Genomic DNA, 18,514 nt, shown 5'->3' on the forward strand with positions numbered 1-18,514 from the left:
ACTACTAGATTCTGTTTCCTGAAGATATTAAACTCTGCTGTGGTCCCAGAAAAGCCTTCAAAATTTTCAAGAAACCTCAGGTTTGATTTTTTTTCATTTGCTTGTTGTTCCTTTAAGTCCTTATTAGTGAGAAAAGGCAGCAAAATGCAAACTCCACTTCCCCAGTGATGAAGCAACTGTCTGTGCTTCTTAATATTAGAACAATGAGATGGGATTCAGGGTGACAATTTTAAGACATATGTACAGGCATTTTGTTTTTCTGCCTCTAGACCAGCTTTGAAAATCTACAGCATGTGCTGTCAGGCCTGGTGATTAAACATTTCTGACATCTCTGCTCTTAACCAAATTCATCGCGGTAGCAATACTTAATCAAGCCAAAGGTATGATTGGCTGAACGTTTCAATATTTCAATGTTTTTTCATTTAAGAAAAGTGTGTTTAAAATGAAAGCTTTTACGTGTGCAAATGCATGTGTATGTATATATGAGAAAAAGAGAAAGAAGGTGAGCTACTGTGCAAGTATTTTGTATGAAGTAAACCCATTGTTAATGCATATCACACATCTTCCCTTTAAATTGCAAATCCTAGAATCGGAAATCTGGGTGGGATTAAGCTGAAAAAAAGAACAGATGGGACTGTTGATGTGACTGCCAGAGGCTTGGGCAGAAGGCAATGAAAAATAATTCTATTTTTCCCCTAAATTGAGAAAGCTAAACTGGTGATCAGTAGTAGATTCTGGGCAGATGGGATGACTTGGAGAAAATGGTTGGCAGCCTTAGTCACAAGATAATGAGAGCAAGATAAGGAGTTTTAGGGTGCATCAGGGGGTCTTGAACTTCAGACCATGTAGCAGTGCGTGTTTTCACAAAAGGCAAAAGTACACGTAGGAGAACCCTTACCTCCAATATATGATAATCATTCCAGTTCTGTTTATCACACAACGCATGTAATGCCCTGGGTACACTGCAGTAAATAATTGTGTTGGCATCCAGAATTGGAAATGTTTTTGTATGTATGTCAGTCTGAACACTTCTGCTACTATTATCAGTATAATAAGCTAATGTTTTTTTTTGTTTTCTGAACTCCATTTTGCCCTTAAACCTTTTTCCAGCCCTTCCATTTTACCCAGGTGCTCACTTTCTCAATTTCTTTGCTATGAAATATCTATCATTGATTTGTAAATATTCAAATAGGACCAATATCTCATTGTCCTATTTTCCAGAAAGACGAAGTGAAGATGCTTTTTCTCAATGATAAAGAAAAAGTACTAGCATTTACTACAATAATGATCGCAAATGTTAGCATCTGTCTTGTAAAATACATCAATAACTTGTGTGGTGGGCTAAAAGGAATCTTAAATAATGCTACTGAGTACTTTTCCAGAACTTTCTATCCTTTCTATGTCAGATGTTCAGATTAAAGATAACTGTAGAGGCAATTTATTTTGCTTTATTTTAGTATCTCTTATTGGATGGAATATATATTTTACAAACAAGGAAAAAGGCCTCAATTTATAGCACATATGGAAGGATTATTTAAATATGAAAGACTGAAAGGATGATTAAATCTTAGCTATTCAAATTTCATTATTTGTTTTGCAGGGAATCTGTTTCATGTTGAAAAATGATAGCAACAAAAGCGTTGGAGTTGTAATATAACTCATGGTACAATCAGTACAGTTTGTCGTGTTTGAATGTCACCATACCTTTAAATATTGGCAAAAGATCTTAGTAGATAGACTACGGTGCCAATGAAAAGTGATTTTTTTCCCCACTGGTTTCTCCATAGTCTGTAGCAATTCTACCAGTCAAATCTAATCAACTTTTACAAAGAAATCTTAGTATTCCTGAAAGAATACCTTTCAGACTTGCTCTGCAACATTTGAAGGACAAGCTGACTTCTTTTAACCAATGAGTGGGATAGCCTTTCATATGAGTAATGCTAAAATTTTAGAGTATTGGTTGGAAAAAGTAATCATGGTTCCAGATTGTCTCACCTATAAATTGGAGCTCATTAAGAATATCTGTGGGATCAGGGCAGGTTTGAATCTCACTCTCTGAGTGTTCCAAGGTGTGTAGAGCAAGAGGATATTCAGATCCTTCTGGAGAAGGACCTGGACAATCATTTGTTGTGAAATGATGCTGCTCAGGAGATTTGGGATATGCTGTAGCGCTGGTGGTGCTGGTACATGCACACTTCTGCATAATTTCTTTTATCCTTTAGGCCACTCTGCTGGTCTTTTATCTTTTAATTTAGGGTTTCCTTCCAAAGTCAGGCCACGAATTTGGATCTGCTCATCAACCTACAAATAGCCACCAACTGAATTGTAACCACATGGTCCTGCATGTTACTACTCAAGCCCAAGAAGATTTAAATAAATGCAAGGCTGCACACAAGCTGGATATAATGTGGATTTCAGCACATATCTTCTGTCTCAACTCTAGGAATGCAAGGAAATAACCAGTGTGGAAACCCAGTCCTCATCAAAATTGCATCTGATTTCCCTGTCAATTTAAGAGTGTGATAATTATATGTAGCTGGCTACAAGCTGACATACTTGAGTAGCCAGCTGAGACAGCACCTACTATGTTTCAGATACTGTACAAATGTTTACACCAGAGAAGGTCACAGGGACTCATTTAATACTAGAGCTGCTGGAGTTCAGTGACAAAACTTGGTCAGCTGGTGTGACAGTTTAATGAAGATAAAGAGGACTTTAAAAGCTTATGCTACAAAAGAACCTCCTATTTGGGGAAAATAATGAGTGGATACCTTGCTTGGCTAGGAAACAGAGAAAAGATGAATCACTTCTCACTGTTGCAGCATGTCACAATGGCATTTTTGCCAAACTGTCTTTGAAGGATGTTCTCATGAAACAAACTCTTTATTCTGATATTCAAAGCAATAGGAAACATCTGCAACAGTGGCAAGAAGTTTGAAATTTTTATTCTTCAGATAAGATATTTAAATACATGAAAAAGTATCTCAGTATAAGCAACTGATTATTTTGATTTTTCAGGTGAATTAACTACCAGAGATTCTTATTTCATCAGATTTTTTCTGGGAAAGAGAGCAAAAGGTAGCCAAGCAAACAAACTATATACTTAGTTAATGAGAAAAAAGTAAAAGATTTTAGCAAACTGATATCCTTTTGCAAAAGTGAGGCAGGTACTTATCATTCAGTTTCACACAACCTGAGCCATCTAAGCTGTTCGTTCATGTCATACCATATGTGAGGTGCAGATTTGTTCTCTGCAACTTAATTTTTTTTCTTCACTTTCTGAAAGAAGTCACCTGGAAAATGTTCTATACCTTTATAACCAACCAACACCTCTCACAATTTCATTCCCTGACAGAGTCCTGGGTGTTATCTTCACACTGGGCTTTTGCACAGTTCTCACTTCCACCTCATGGTATTGTCTCACTTGCATCTCATGTTATTGACAGATATTTTGATTCACCACTGAGTTCAGGCACCACTTACATGGATCTGCACTGCACCAGCCACTCACGTTTGAGCTGGCATCCTGCAAGTGGATTTGTAAGAGTTTTGTAAGAGCTGAAAGAAGTATGTACAGTTGGGATTACCTGATTGCCTACAATGTTAACATTCATTCATCATTCTGAGTAATTAAGTCTGGTTTTTTGGAAGTCTTGAAAACTCTATACATGTTAATTGTGTAACCTTGGATTCTAAATCTTTTTCCCACTATAACTCTGAGTAAAAGAATAATTTCCTTCCTTGAACCACAAACAACATTTTTGGAAGACACACGGGAGAGCTAAGCTTATTAAAAAACCTCACAAACAAGTAAAATTTGTCTTCACATTATTTTTCAGATAAATATTTATGTGCTTTACAGAGGTATGTGTCCTCAAATTCCTATTACATTCCCTTATGAAAAACTCACCTGGAAAACAATGACATATTAACAGAATCACCTGCTGTGTGGTTTCCTGAAAATCATACTTCCATTTGGAAAGGCACATTGCCACATCGGTGGGCTTTGGAGGCATTTAACAATGACAGTCTTTGATCAAATGGAATTGAGTTCTTTGCACTTCACTTGCTATGAAAGTACCCATGGAATGTGCAACAGTTTTCTTCTACAGTAATAAAGTGCTTATATTCATGTGTACATTTTTTTATTAAAACTTACATTTATTTAGACTTTTTGAAAGAGTTGCATGTAGTACCTGATAATATAAATTAATGAGAGAGATATCAATATTGGCTACAGCATCTGCAATGTTGCCAATATTGCACCATTTTTATGTGAATCATAGCATCCTTGAATGTCCTGATTTGGAAGAGATCCACAAGGATCATCGAGTCCAACCCTTGGCCCTCCACAGGACCATCTCCAAGAACTCCATGTCCTGAGAGTGTTGCCCAAACATTCCTGGAACTCTGTCACTCTTGGAGCTGTGACCAATTCCCCAGACAGCCTGTTCCAGTGATCAACAACCCTCTGGTGAAGGACATTTTTCCTGATATCCAACCTAAACTGTCTCTCACACAATTTCAGACTGTCCCCTTGGGTCCTGTCACTGTCACCACAGAGAAGGGAACAGTGCCTGCCCCTCTTATTCCCCTCCCAAGGAAGCTGTAACTGCAGTGAGCTCTGCCCTCAGTCTTCTCCAGGCTGACAGACCAAGTGACCTCAGCCACACCTCACACAACTTCCCCCTCAATGCCCTTCATCCTTCTTGTGGGTCTCCTTTGGAGGCTCTCCAAAGGCTGAAAGCCTTTCTTACCTTGTGGCACCCAGAGCTGCCCCAGCACAGGAGGTGAGGCTGCCCCAGTGCAGAGCAGAGCAGGACAATCCCCTGCCTTGCCCAGCTGGCCATGCTGTGCCTGATGCCCCCCAGGACAGGGATGGCCCTCCTGGCTGTCAGGGCACTGCTGGCTCATGTTCAGCTTGCAACAACAAGGACTCCCAGATCCTTTTCCATGGTGCTGATCTCCAGCCTCACATTTCCCAAAAAGTTTGGAGAATGAAGGCATATATCCTGCTAAGTGAGCACTCTACCATTTGAAATAATTCCCCTTCCTATGTGGAGCAATTTCATGTAAAAATATAAATCATATTATCACTATAACTGAGTTTTCATCTATTATGCAAGTCTCAGAGAAATTAATAGCACAAGCTTCCCATTCATCAGAAATAGATGAATATTTTTTTCACAAAATAATGATACATAGTAAAAAGATGTTCAGTGGTAGCTACTGCAAAACCAGTGTACTGAACAAAGCCATTATCACATTTGTAGCTACATTGCTTTTGAGTTATGTTCTTCATAACAACTCCTGATTCCCAACTCAAAATGTATTTATTACAATGGAATGTCATCAACTTATGAATAGAATTCCACATTCACTATTTTACCTGCTACTGAGCTACCTAGCTCTCAGTGGACATCACCTACTTTGTGCTTTCATCATCATGCTATGATTCTGCAAAGAAGAGCAGTTTCAGATATATTGTACATTTTGCCTCTTGTTCTTCCTCAGCTTATAATTGGAAAATGTTGCTAATAATTTGCTAGTGATCATTTCTAATTTCAGCTTTTCAGTCCCTCCCTTGGCAGTTGAATGTCTTCTCAGCTGTGTTTCTATGAGTTACAGTGAAGTCCAGTTTGCATTACACTTGTACTTTGTGAATGGGATTAGCATTTTCATTTTCCCTTGTGTTATTGCTAAACTAGAATTGATGTGAGCTTTAAGAGAGATCACAGAGGTCTTGTCACATTTCATGGGAAAAAAAAGAACGCTAGATTTTTTTCTGTTCCTTTATGTGTTTTTACTCTTCATATGAGTTTGGATTGTGCCACATTGTCCCAGTCACATGCAAAGACAGTTTTATGTTCAGTTTTCTATAAAAACACAGCAGAGATTTGCAGTCCAGTCTGTTTCCAATCTAATATTGAAATATACATTGATACTTTCTCTGACATGTCTGTACTCATGTAGCCCTTAGTCCATTAGCTGGAAGCATTGAACTATTTTAGGAAGGAAATATCTGATCTTCCTGCAATGCTTATTTTTATTTTTAATACACATGACTCTTAGAGTGACTGTGGAGTGAAAAGGGAGTGACAGAATCTGCTACTTTAATTTAATTCCCATTGGTATTTATGCTCAGCCCTCCAACAATCGCTTCCATCGTCGGATCTTTGAAGGCAAATTGACGAACTCTCTGCAAGGTTTCATTCTGATTTTTTTGTTTTTTTTTTTTTTAGCTGTATAAATACTACCATTAAAGGAACTCTCAAGCTGGATTCACATCACCTAACTTTTGCTAGATTCAAGTCTTGCACGTATTAGCTACTTTGCCTGGCTCCCTCACTAGCCAGTGAATGAAAGGGACATGAACCCTTGTATTCTAAACTGGATTTCTGAAGTTACTTTTCCCTTTATTGCATGAATATTTTTGATTAACATTTATACTGGACACTAATTTTTACCTGTCTGAGTGGGAGGGGAATAAATATCACCTTGTGAGCTAATTCGAGGTTTAAGAAAATGCAATCTCTGAAGTATTTCTTAAATAGCATTGCTAATATACTCTGATCTGAATTATGCAACCCTGACCACAACTAATGATAGAATGCTGACTTGTTCTCCCATTACCTAAATGAGTTAGAGATAAAAATGTTAGCTTGTATTTCTGAGAAACAGCTTCATAGAATTGTTGTACCGGCTTTACTAAGTTTTGAAGACAAAATCTGGGCTAAGCCTTACAGTTCTGTTTTACAAATGCAAACTTCTCAGTCTTAAAACATCAATTTAAAAATCACTGAGTTCTAAATACTGCTAAATTAATCAGAACATAAAATTGAATAAATATTGGCTCATGGAGAGACAGATGCTAGTTTGCCAGATAATGCCCTTCATGAAGAGATGAATTAATGCATGTTTCTTCCTTCCAAAATTATTCTGATGTCCTTTATCTTTCTTGCAGGTACCATTAATTTTAATTAAGAGAATTTTGAGAGCAAAAAGTAAGATGAAGGTCACAGTGCTAATGTGCTATCATTGTCATAAAAGCCAATGTATAGACCCAGCTGCATATGCTTGTTGGCCAAAGGAAATAATCAATTCTGGTCAGATATATTTTTTATTTGCAGAGAAAAATAATTTAGAAAATACTGACAGGTAATGGAATGTGGCTGGTCTAAAGCCAGCCCTCACATTTTAGCAGGAACTACCATTCAGAGGCTTGAAACAGAACAGATTTATCAAAGTCCACACCCAATGACAAGGTGGAATTTATATTCATAATCTCTGTCTCAATCTGCTCAGCAATTGTCAAAGATATGCCAGACAGTGGAGAATGACTGGGAATCATTAACTGGTTTTCTGTTCCAAAAGTATAAAATAAATTATTCTGTAGTTATTACTGATTTTGAAAATCTTGCTGGAATTGAACAGCATGCTTAAAAAAAGACCAAACACAGCACATTCTGAGGAAGAACCTCTTAGCATAAAATGAGAAACTCAACCAAAAAAAAAAAGTTTGCAAAGAAATGGATGTATTTTACAGCCTAGCTCAGATCCTCAGCTCCAAAGCACTCTGAAGTCAGCAGAACTCTATCTATTTGTCCCAGTTTGTGCATCTGATCCAATCTTCCCTTGGAGACCATGGGGGTAGCACAGGCACTGTTGTTGAGATCAGCAGCACTTTTGTACATCTAAGCAGCATGTCGGCGGAGCCTCCTGGAAAGTTGCATGAGCACAATTAACAGATTGGGCTGGAAAATCACACTGTTTGTGTGATAAGTGCCCCTTTGCAGGGTGCAAGCTGTTCCACATCTCCAAACTGTTTTGCTGCTTTTCCCTTTGCACAGGGAGAATCCTCCACAGTGTGTGGCTTAGTGGCAAACTGCCACTGCCAAATGCACGCAGCTATTTAATGTCTTGCTGCTGAGATTTGGGATTTCTTGATGTTCATCTCAAATGTAAAATATATCTGAATCATAATCTCTGTAAGGTTAAAGATTCCAGCAGGGGAAAAAAATGGTATTTTGTCATCCTGTCATCTGAAATTGTTTTATATTTCACACTACAAAGTAAAAATATAAAGGGATCATCACCTAGGTGATAAACTGCCAGTTTCCAGACAAACATTTTAACTGATTTACACCTGTTTTCCTCTAGGAAAAACTACATTTTATGTGATGCATTTCTTTCTCAACTGATAAATGACAACCGTGCAAGTATCTTCATCTTGGTGTGAATTGACCCACATTGTGGAAGACCAAGTTTTCACATTGCGACCAATCAACTTCTAGAAACATAAAAACTGCTGAGAGTCTAGTTTTGAAACTTTTACAACATTCAGCTGATGGCAGAGTAATGTCCTTAATTGTATATTTTATAGAAATGAAACTTGAGGAGAAGATAAAAACCATTTTCATTGGAGCATATAAATATTTGATTTAATGTCAAATAAGAGTCAGAAAACATAACTCAGTCTTCTTTTTTGCTTTTCTTAGTCTTATCATTCCTGTGAACATCTCCAAGAGGGTTCCAAAATATGAAACTGAAATAAAGAGATTTAAAACCAGTCTGCTCATAGAATTTCAACAAATTCCCTTAATTTATAAAGCTTTAAAAATACATATAATGATGAGTGATATACTCAATGAACAGTGATGCTTCAGGAAAGTACTAAAAGATTATTTTTACACAGTGTCAGGACACTGACAGGGAAATGAAGAATAAAAAGTAAAACATCTGCAGATACACAGCTCTGTACTCCCTGTAACCCTATTAAAGCTCCCATTTCCATGATGAGTACCAAACCCACTGGAAATGCTTAAATTGCCGATGCATTCCTCTTACTGCATCATGGTTTGTGTGTGGTCTCCCTTTTTATGCGTGTTTTTTTTAAGTTTTGGTGGAAATATCTTATTAAACAGATGGTCCAGAACAAGACTACTCAGTATTATGATAATCCATATAAATAACCACTATGATGACCCATTTTATGATCACATGTGTTTTAAGACATTATATGGAAATATTAAAAAAAAATGGTCTTCATCTCTAAGCATTCAGCATCACTAAGTAATATTCAAATGCAGAATAATTAAGGCAGTGTACTGCAGATTGAGAAGGAAAATGTTACATGTCCAGGGAATCCACCTAATATATGGAGAAAATATCCTTTCCCTTTCCCTTTCCCTTTCCCCCTTTCCCCTTTCCCCCTTTCCCCTTTCCCTTTCCCCCTTTCCCCTTTCCCCCTTTCCCCTTTCCCCTTTCCCCTTTCCCCTTTCCCCTTTCCCCCTTCCCCCTTCCCTTCCCTTCCCTTCCCTTCCCTTCCCTTCCCTTCCCTTCCCTTCCCTTCCCTTCCCTTCCCTTCCCTTCCCTTCCCTTCCCTTCCCTTCCCTTCCCTTCCCTTCCCTTCCCTTCCCTTCCCTTCCCTTCCCTTCCCTTCCCTTCCCTTCCCTTCCCTTCCCTTCCCTTCCCTTCCCTTCCCTTCCCTTCCCTTCCCTTCCCTTCCCTTCCCTGGGTTTTTAAAAAATGTGTTTTCCAATCAGTGTCAAAATAGTGAGCATTATAAGGAACTAAAGGTGGGATACATTACTCATTCAAACAAAGTTTAACTAGAACTAATTTAAGGATTATCAGAGTTGGGAATATCCCATTAGTATAACTGGGGAAACTTGCAGGGAAATCTTAGTAGAACTGCATTGAGTAGTCAGAGAAAAATGAGGTCAGGATTCAGAGTGAAAAAAAAAAAGATCACTTGCTCAGTCCCAGGGATAAAGAACCAGAGATTTGATTTTAAGGCATTTGAGATCTGCTGCTTTCTTATGGAGCATCCTCAGGTTGCTGAATCTCAGGGATGTGTTTTCATTATGAAATTCAGCAAAGAAATGTCTCAATGCTTGCTACTACTTCAGTATACCTCAGGGACTAGAATTTGGTAGCTGAGGGTGGGTAATGAGACTCTACGTATATTTAGGTTTTGTTTTTGTAGAATGTGACTTGTCCCACTATGCAGTTAAGCACAAAATGTAGCTCCTCTGAAATAAAAGTTTACAAAATTGGGACTAGCTTCTGAATGCTAAAAATATTTGCTTTTTCTCTGTAACCTGTAGATAATTATATTAATATCATAATAATTAATAATAATTAGTTGCTATTATTTTAGGGTCTAGCTCAAAATGACATGTGTTTTATTGTATTACTAAAGTAATATAATGCTATATATACTAAATTATATTAAGTATACTAAGTATACAGAGTATACTAAAATTATTATATACTTTATACACTAAAGTCTCTTACTGCTGGAAGGGTAATAAAATTTAGAAGATAAGTGTTTTCAATGACTTTTTCCTTTCTGCAAACAAAAATCAATCCTTATTTCATCTTTCCATTGTACAACAAAATTAATTTCTAACTGCAAAATTAATATACAAAAATTATGACAACCATAAGGAAGATTTTGAAAACCATAGAAACATTTTGCAGATTAAAGGTCTTCTTTTGAGGCACAGCTACACAAAGCATTTGCTTTTTCTCTCAGAGAAATGAAAGCATAAAAGTATGTGCACAGTTTTGATCATCTTCTCCTCTTGACCAAAAAGACATATATAATTCACCTTATCAAGACAGCACTGCTACTTTTTTTAAAGGAGGAACTGTCCTTTTCAATGTCACATGGACAGACAGGTACTGTCCTTTCATCATCCACAGGGGGATAAAGAGCACTGGTGGTTCGGCTCTCCTTGAGCTAAGTCTGTGCCCTTGAGCTTCTGCTCGTGTATTTGCTTCAGGGAAGTTTCAGGATATGTCTTCTCACTTCAGGGCTGTGTCTGCCATGTCACGGACATTGCTCAGAGCAAGGTTTGCAACCCAGAGGGTGGCTGGGTACAGGAACAGCTTCCCAGGGGAGTGGTCACAGCACTAAGCCTGAGAGAGCTCAAAAAATATTTGGACACTGTTCTGAGGCACATTTTGTGATTATCAGGACTGTCCTGTGGAGGGCCAAGAGATGGACTAGACAATACTAATGGGTACTAATCTCCTTCTAAGGAGGTTCTGTGATTCTGTGAAATGTTTTGGCTATATGGTCCTTCCTAGAAGGTCCTCAAGGTTGCATGTCTCCAGGGCAGCTGTTTTATGAGATGACATGTAAAGGTCTTCTCCTGCAACAGCCCCTCAGTTGCTGTCACCTTTCACCTGAAATAGGTTTCCTGAGTTAGGTCTCATAAGCTCTTGGAGATCTATTTCACACCTAAGATAGCTTAACTACCTTAGAAGGCATAAAATCAGTAGGATGGCTCCAGTGGCAGTGTTGGGGAAAAAAAGGTTTTAATAAAAGGCAAAATAAGAAACTTTTTATAGAGAGAAACTGATCTAAGTGTAAGAGGCCCTCTTGCCCTTGGTAAAACACCTCACAAAAGCAGTTAGTTTCTTCGTTCTCTTTATCTAGTGAATGGCCCAGGCAGGACTTTTTGGCTCCTATCCAATTAGCTATCCTTAAATTTGACGTGAAGTCCCCTAAGTCCTATAAGATGCCTTTTTCACCTAATCAAGGAGAGAAACTTCTAGACTTATTTCCATTTTAAGGGGACAAAAAATAGTTTTGTCACTCTGTCAAAAGAAGCACATTCCTATATCCACCCAGGTCACAACACTGGAATCTGCTTCTTGAGTCACTCCTATATGGGGACAGCATGAAAATGCACATTTTATAGCATTTGGTCATGATGCCTTTGTCAAGGAATTTCCCCATCTGAGCATTCAGGAGCCACTCTGGCAGTCACACTGCCAGCACCAGAGATGTCAGCTGCTGGGACCAAAGCCCTTCTGCAGTGGGTGGCTCCAGTGACCCGATGAGTGCCTTCTTTGATTCCCTACACACCCCACTCTCATGTAGTCAGGCCATCTTTTCTTACCAGCTCAACCCTGAGTTTCTCATAGCAGAGTCTCAATTGTCTTATTCCATAAAGTCATTTATTCATGGCCTAGCAACAGGGAAGAAGATCAGGCTGCTTCCCAGGAGGGACCCCAAACAAAAGAATTCCTGGGCTTTTACACAAAGGTCTTGTTCTTCCTCCTAAGTCCTTGGCCTCTTGTTGAATAAATATGGTTGGGTGGCCTCTTACAGACCTAGGGTCCTGTTGCCAGGGCAGGCAGGGAGATCTAGGTCAGTAATTTCAGCTGGTCATTTGTGGGTTTTGTGGATTGGTTCTTCATGATCAATGCTTTCCTTATCAAAGGCTTCTGTTAAAGATAGAGAAGATTTACTATACCAACACAGTAATCAGTGCCCCTTGATGTTAAAGAGGGAATACATCTTTAAACTCTTTGAGGTTGCAAAGAATAAAAATCTAAATTTGTCTCCTTAAATGCAGATCTCTTGTTGAGCAGCAGTATTACAAGTAGCTGCTGATCAGGAATGTGAAGAAACTACCCAGTTACGCATCAATGTACAAATACAGAAAAATTACTGTGTTTTAGTTTAAAATAAGAAGGCTTCATCCCTTGAAGGAGATGGATCATTCCTTTGTTTGTACAGCTTCATGTAAAGTGCAGATTAGGAAGGCCTGTTGTCTGTACAGTGTATTTGGGTTAATCTTATGAATCCTCAAACCTCATTTCTTTTTATGCACTTGAAAAAGTTGACTGTAAGTGATCTCACATAGAACTTAAAAACATGTTAACAAAGAGGAAAATCGTGGTTAATTTGTGTCTGTATTATTTTAAAAGTATTTGAAGTGCTCTCTTATTCCTAACTTCATCTAGCAAAAGAAAAGGAAACTATATGTAACTTATATTTTAATCTTCATTATTTCCTTAACTCTTGGTGGGTTTTTTTTCAAATAATTGCTTTCACACAATTCAGAAGTTGTCCAGAAAGATGAAACTTATTAATATATATATTTTTAAACTAAAAATGGGCTGATCACTTTAGGTTTTTCTACATATGTCATTCTCTTAGATGAACAAGAAAGCTTCCTATTCATGCGTTCTTCTGAAAGTTAAGATCCCTCTCTTTCATTGTGATCTAGATTTTTGGATTTGAGATGCCTCTTGTGGGTTTTGTGATATTAATAGAGAAATGTTATTTTACATCGCCTGAATACAGTTGGGCAGAGATCAGCGGCATCTTATCAGTACTACTCCAGTTCTATTTGCTTCTTCATGAAGACACTAAATATGCAAACTGTATAAAAAAATTTTACTGAATGCCAAATTGTTTTAATCATGCTGTGACCCCTGTTCAAATTGTCTCACAGATCAAATCTTAGTTAAAAGGCAAAGACAGTACAAAAGTAGTATATCTATCTTCAAATGCTCAAAGCATGTATTACTCTTTTGACTCTGATGATTTTTAATGCATTTCACTGTCAAGAAACAGAGAAAAATTTCAATTTTATATATAAACTGGTTCATCTAATTATACTGAATTTTTGTGAGAAAGTACAAATTAGTTGCAAGTAAATGTAAGAGCTTGGGTGAACTGTTTTAGGGTGTGAATTTCTTTCCAAAGTTTATGTTCAGCTAAGTTGCTTTTCAGACTTTTACAATCATCTTCTGAGTCATTTACCCTGTCTATTCATGGCCTTAGCTTTTGCCAGTGGTGGGTTTCTCTTGGAGCTGCCTGGCATTGGTTCTGTCAGACAGGGAGAAACTTCCAGCACCTTCTCACCAAGGCCACCCCTGTAGCCCAAACCTCAGCACACAAACCCAGCATAAGTCGTTACTCACAGTGAATTTCACAATTGTGCTTTAAGACTACTGCAAATCAAATCATGGTAAATGACTCCTGATGCTTCTATATAGATATAATATTGTTGTATCATATAAGCATGAACATGAAATGGCTTAATGTATCACTGAATTACAGATAAAATCCAGGTAAAATATGGACATTTTATGCAGCTCTCAATTTTTTTCAAGAAATGTTGAGAAAAGTATATAAATACCTTGATTTCAAGTAGGAATTTTAATACAATTATAAATGTTCTAGATTGATGCTATTTTTTCAACAAAAGTTTTTACTTTAAAAAGCAAGGGAAAGAAGAACTTCACACAGAAAAATAATATTTGTTCCATCAGTTCTTCAGCCAACAGTTTTCCCATTCAGGAGAAAAAGGTAAGGAAAGAGCTCAGAAGAATTTTTTTTTCCCTTTTTTTGATGTCAGTTTCAGGATAGGTGTTTTTTTAAATTGGGACATATTCACCTGTAGCTGTCTGAAAACTTGGACACCTGACCTAGGGACAGGTTGTGACCTGTGTTGAAGCAGAAGACTGGGAGGAATCCTCCCTCTGAGGAGGAAGGAACAGCAGAGACAACGTGTGATGAACCAACCCCAGCCCCCATACCCCGTCCCCTCTCCCTGCTGGGTGGAGGAGAGAGAGAAATTCAGGAGTAAAACTGAACCCAGGAAGAAGGGAGGCAGAAGGTATTTCGAAGATTTGTTTTGATTTCTCCATTGTCCTGCTCTGGTTTGAATGGCTCCACGTTAAGATAACTTCTCTAAGATGAGTCTGTTTTGTTCATGGTGGTCACTGGTGAGTGATCTCTTCCTGTCTTTGTCTCAATCCACAAGATTTTCACATTATTTTCTCTCTATCTGGTTTATGGAAGGGGATAGATAGAGTATCTTTGATGAGTACCTGGCATCCAGCCACGGTCAACCCACCACAAAAGTTAAGACAATATTGATTGTTGATCTATAAATTGACATGGATACATACAGTAAATCAATATTAAAAGATTAGAAGTATTATTTCTCTTTTATTTAGCAACAAATTTATTGCCATCTGATAACACATACATTGAGAAGATTAATCAAATTTTTTTGTTCTTCAGCTTTCTCCAGAAAATATGTGGAACAGTAACTTTGATTAGAAGTATTTTGATTTATAAAACATATCAAACGTTTACCAATAAAAATAGAAGGTTTACTATTGCCAATTATATGACTAACAGTTTCTTCTTTACACTTATTAATCTTACTATATATGTGTCTACCACATGTAGTCATGCATTTCTCTTGCATTTTTAAAGGAACTTCAGAAAATGTTAAACTTTATAATTGCTTGGGATTTTAATTGTATGTTACAGAAAAATGTGTATAAATTGCAAAGCACTGACACTCCAATACTTTAAACCAGGAAAGTGCTGAAACATTTTATAACAGCAGATTGAAGTTAAATCAGCTATTGAAGTGGAGATAAAATGCTGTCAAAAGGAAGCAAATATTTTTTTGCTGACATCCACTGCATTTATTTAAGAACTGATTATTTTCTAGTATCTCAAACTTTGAAATTAAGCGTCTGATTTTTCCAAAGAATCAATTTCTTGGTTCATGCATTAATATGACACTAGATTAAGCATTTCCAACACAATTTTAGGAGAAGAAATGAACTTCATGTGGGGACATGCGCATTCAAGTATTTCCCACCTTTGCCTATTGCTCCTGCTAAAGGTCTCATTGCAGAGCTGGAGCTACTTAGAAGAATTTTGTCAGTATTATTTTGTGCTATATTGGGTCTTTTGCCCAGAGATGGACAATTCATGTTTCAAGTCCACATCTTTTACTGATGCTATGTCTGCTAACTTGCATGAAGTGTTGCTGTTCCAGCCTGAGGGCTGGAAGGAAAAATAAATCCCCTGATAAGCACCAATATGCTTCAGTAGAGGCTGTTGAGATCAACTGATGGATTGTTTCAGGAACTGGCTGAATAATTCCCCCAGGGCCAGTGTGCAGCAGACTGAGCTGTTTTGCTTTGCTCACGATGAACTGCTCCCAGGGTAGGATGAGGAAGGGAAGATACCTCTGTCTTAGCACGAACTCGGCTCAGCATGAGGTTGCTAATCATTTCACCAAAGTTTAGGGGAGGCCTTTCTTCTCCTCCTAAGACAGACACTTTCATTTGTTTGGCTGGATTAATCTCTATTGCTTATAAAGGGAGTTAAGGCACATGAACTTTAAATGTCCAAAGTAAGATAAAATCAATCACACTCTAGATATCTCTGCTGTAGACATCTACAGCAGGGCTAGTTTCTAGGTATTTCTTTATAGCCATTGAAGAGGATAGGCACTTTTATGTGCAATTCATTTGATCTATTTTAGACATGTACTTTAGGATGAGATGAATTGCACACTAGAAACTCTCATTTCTCTCTATTGAATTTAGAGGGAGTCTAGGGTGACTAGTTCAGGTGCAGACATCTGCATTTGCTTTTAATTAATTGAATCCCTCCACAGTATGTCTGATGATTCCAAGAAATGTTGGGTGGACTTAAACATATGTTTGTAGGATTTTTGTAACCAGGAACATTAGATTCACTCTGTATTGTATGCAGACAATCTGTTTATCCATCAGCCCAAAGCTTCTTGCAACTGCTATTTTTGTCCTATTTGTTTAATGGAGAATTCACACATATTTCTGTGCAGCAACCCAGAAAGTAGAAATACGGCAGTTTGAAGCTTGAAGTTAATTACATATTTATTCCCTATAGATCTTGACTTATTCTCCAACTGACAATAAATTGCCATGGACTTCATCAGTAACATGAACTTCCTTCCAGAGCTTTATGGGGTGAACCTTGCTGGTCAGATGTTGGTGGAACAGAAAAGAAAATTTTGAGAAATTATAATTTTGCTTGTTCCTCCTCTTTTCCCTGCTCTTTGAGTGCAGTAACATTCCCATCTAGCTGCTATAAATTAAATAAAGTCATTTGAATAGAAATTAAATAGTGCGCTGTGTTGCAACCAGAGAAATCTGATTTCAAAATTGTCCAACACATCTCAGTGGCCATTGACTTATTCCCTTGGACTACTGGAAGCAGTGAATCTGTATTTGCATGGATTTCACTCCTGGCTTTTTCTGCCAACACAAGGCCAAAAGTGCCTTCTGTACACACTGCAGGAAAGCTCACACTGGGATAAGTGAATTGCTCATGTGTGTTTACCATACACCTACATTCAGTATATTGAGATATTTAAATGGAAGCTATTTTGTTTTATTTTTGGAGCTCAAAGTTTTCAAATGGTGTAAATATCTGTAAGTTTGGTTGACAATTAAGATTGAAGTATTGAAGTAAAAGTCAGAAAGGGGAACATGAATCACCTCAGGAACATCTTTGATAGACTCAGATCTTTAAAATAAGTCCTTGTTCTAAAAGAAAAAAGAAGATGTTTGTGGAAAAGAAAGGAAACTGTCCTGGAAAGTGAGGAAAACTCAAGGGTGTTCTCATCATAAAAATGACAATTCAGAAAAGAAATAAGTCTTATTACTGAAAAAGCTTAATATTTCAACAGTTTTGTTGGTTTTCTTTTTGACTTCTGTGGCTACTGTGTCCCCAGACCCAAAACACAGACCGGTAGAACTGAATAATGCATTTTCTCTTAACTAATGAATATTTGTTAACAGCAACGTAATTTTTTTTCAACAGCTGCTACACCTCTGATTAGAGATCTGTTTTTAACCAGGTTATATGGTTTCAGTTAACATTTCACAACTGTACCTTTCCTAAAGATTTTTCTTTAAAACATACCAATACAAAAAAATTTCAAAACATAATTTAGGTAGTTTGAGGCATTTCAGACAAACCAACTTTGACAGTGCAATTGCTTTAGGCTTTAATGGCTAAGATAATAGCGTCCCTTTGGACTATAGCAGATTGAGTCCCCTGAGCTGGATCAACACCATCTCAGCCAAACAATGAGTATAACTTTTATGTCTCCAGTCCTTGATCAGTATTTTCATTCACCTTCTTGTGTTCATGGTTCTTTTCACAGTCAGTTCATATAGTCTTAAATTTTCTTTATACTTTATATACTATCTATACTCTTAGTCCTATTTTAATAAAACTGTATATATTTTTATATATATATATATATATAATATATATATATTCTTGTACTTCTGTCTTGTTAATATTGTATTATTTGAACATTTAGAAAAGGATTCCCTTGAAATAATCCTCATCAAAGAGCATCTCAGTGTTTCTCTTTGTGTTAAAACCTGCAAACAAAAAACTCCAAACTTTTTTTTTTTTATAGAACTTCCACTCACCAAAAAACCCACTAGAAACACCAGAAATGGACCAAAAAACTTAAAATGGGCACTAATTACTAATTTCTTTTTCTGAACCATTACTCTTCTGGCTTTTTTCACTATCATCTTTGCATGTCTTGCCGATTTCAGTTCCCAATGAACCCAAGGGGGAATTTAGAGAACCTCTTTAATCATCGCTTTCTGAACCTGGGGCAATGATTCTGAGAAGCTGTTTGCACTGCAATTTAAAAAGGAAAGGAATTATAGAAAATGTGTCCCTCTAATCAGCACTTGTGGTAAAATATATGTTAATAAAAAAAAAAGTATTCCCATTCCATTCATAATTTATAAAGCAGATAGATCGGAACTCACACACGATCTAGTGTGTGGGAAGCAGACATGTGGCTCTAACATTTTGATTGCAACAACACAACTTTATTGATACCCCAGTGGAGCTCCTGCTGATTTACACCAGTCC

The sequence above is a fragment of the Ammospiza nelsoni genome, chromosome 3, assembly GCF_027579445.1.
Source record: "Ammospiza nelsoni isolate bAmmNel1 chromosome 3, bAmmNel1.pri, whole genome shotgun sequence".
NCBI lineage: Eukaryota > Metazoa > Chordata > Aves > Passeriformes > Passerellidae > Ammospiza > Ammospiza nelsoni.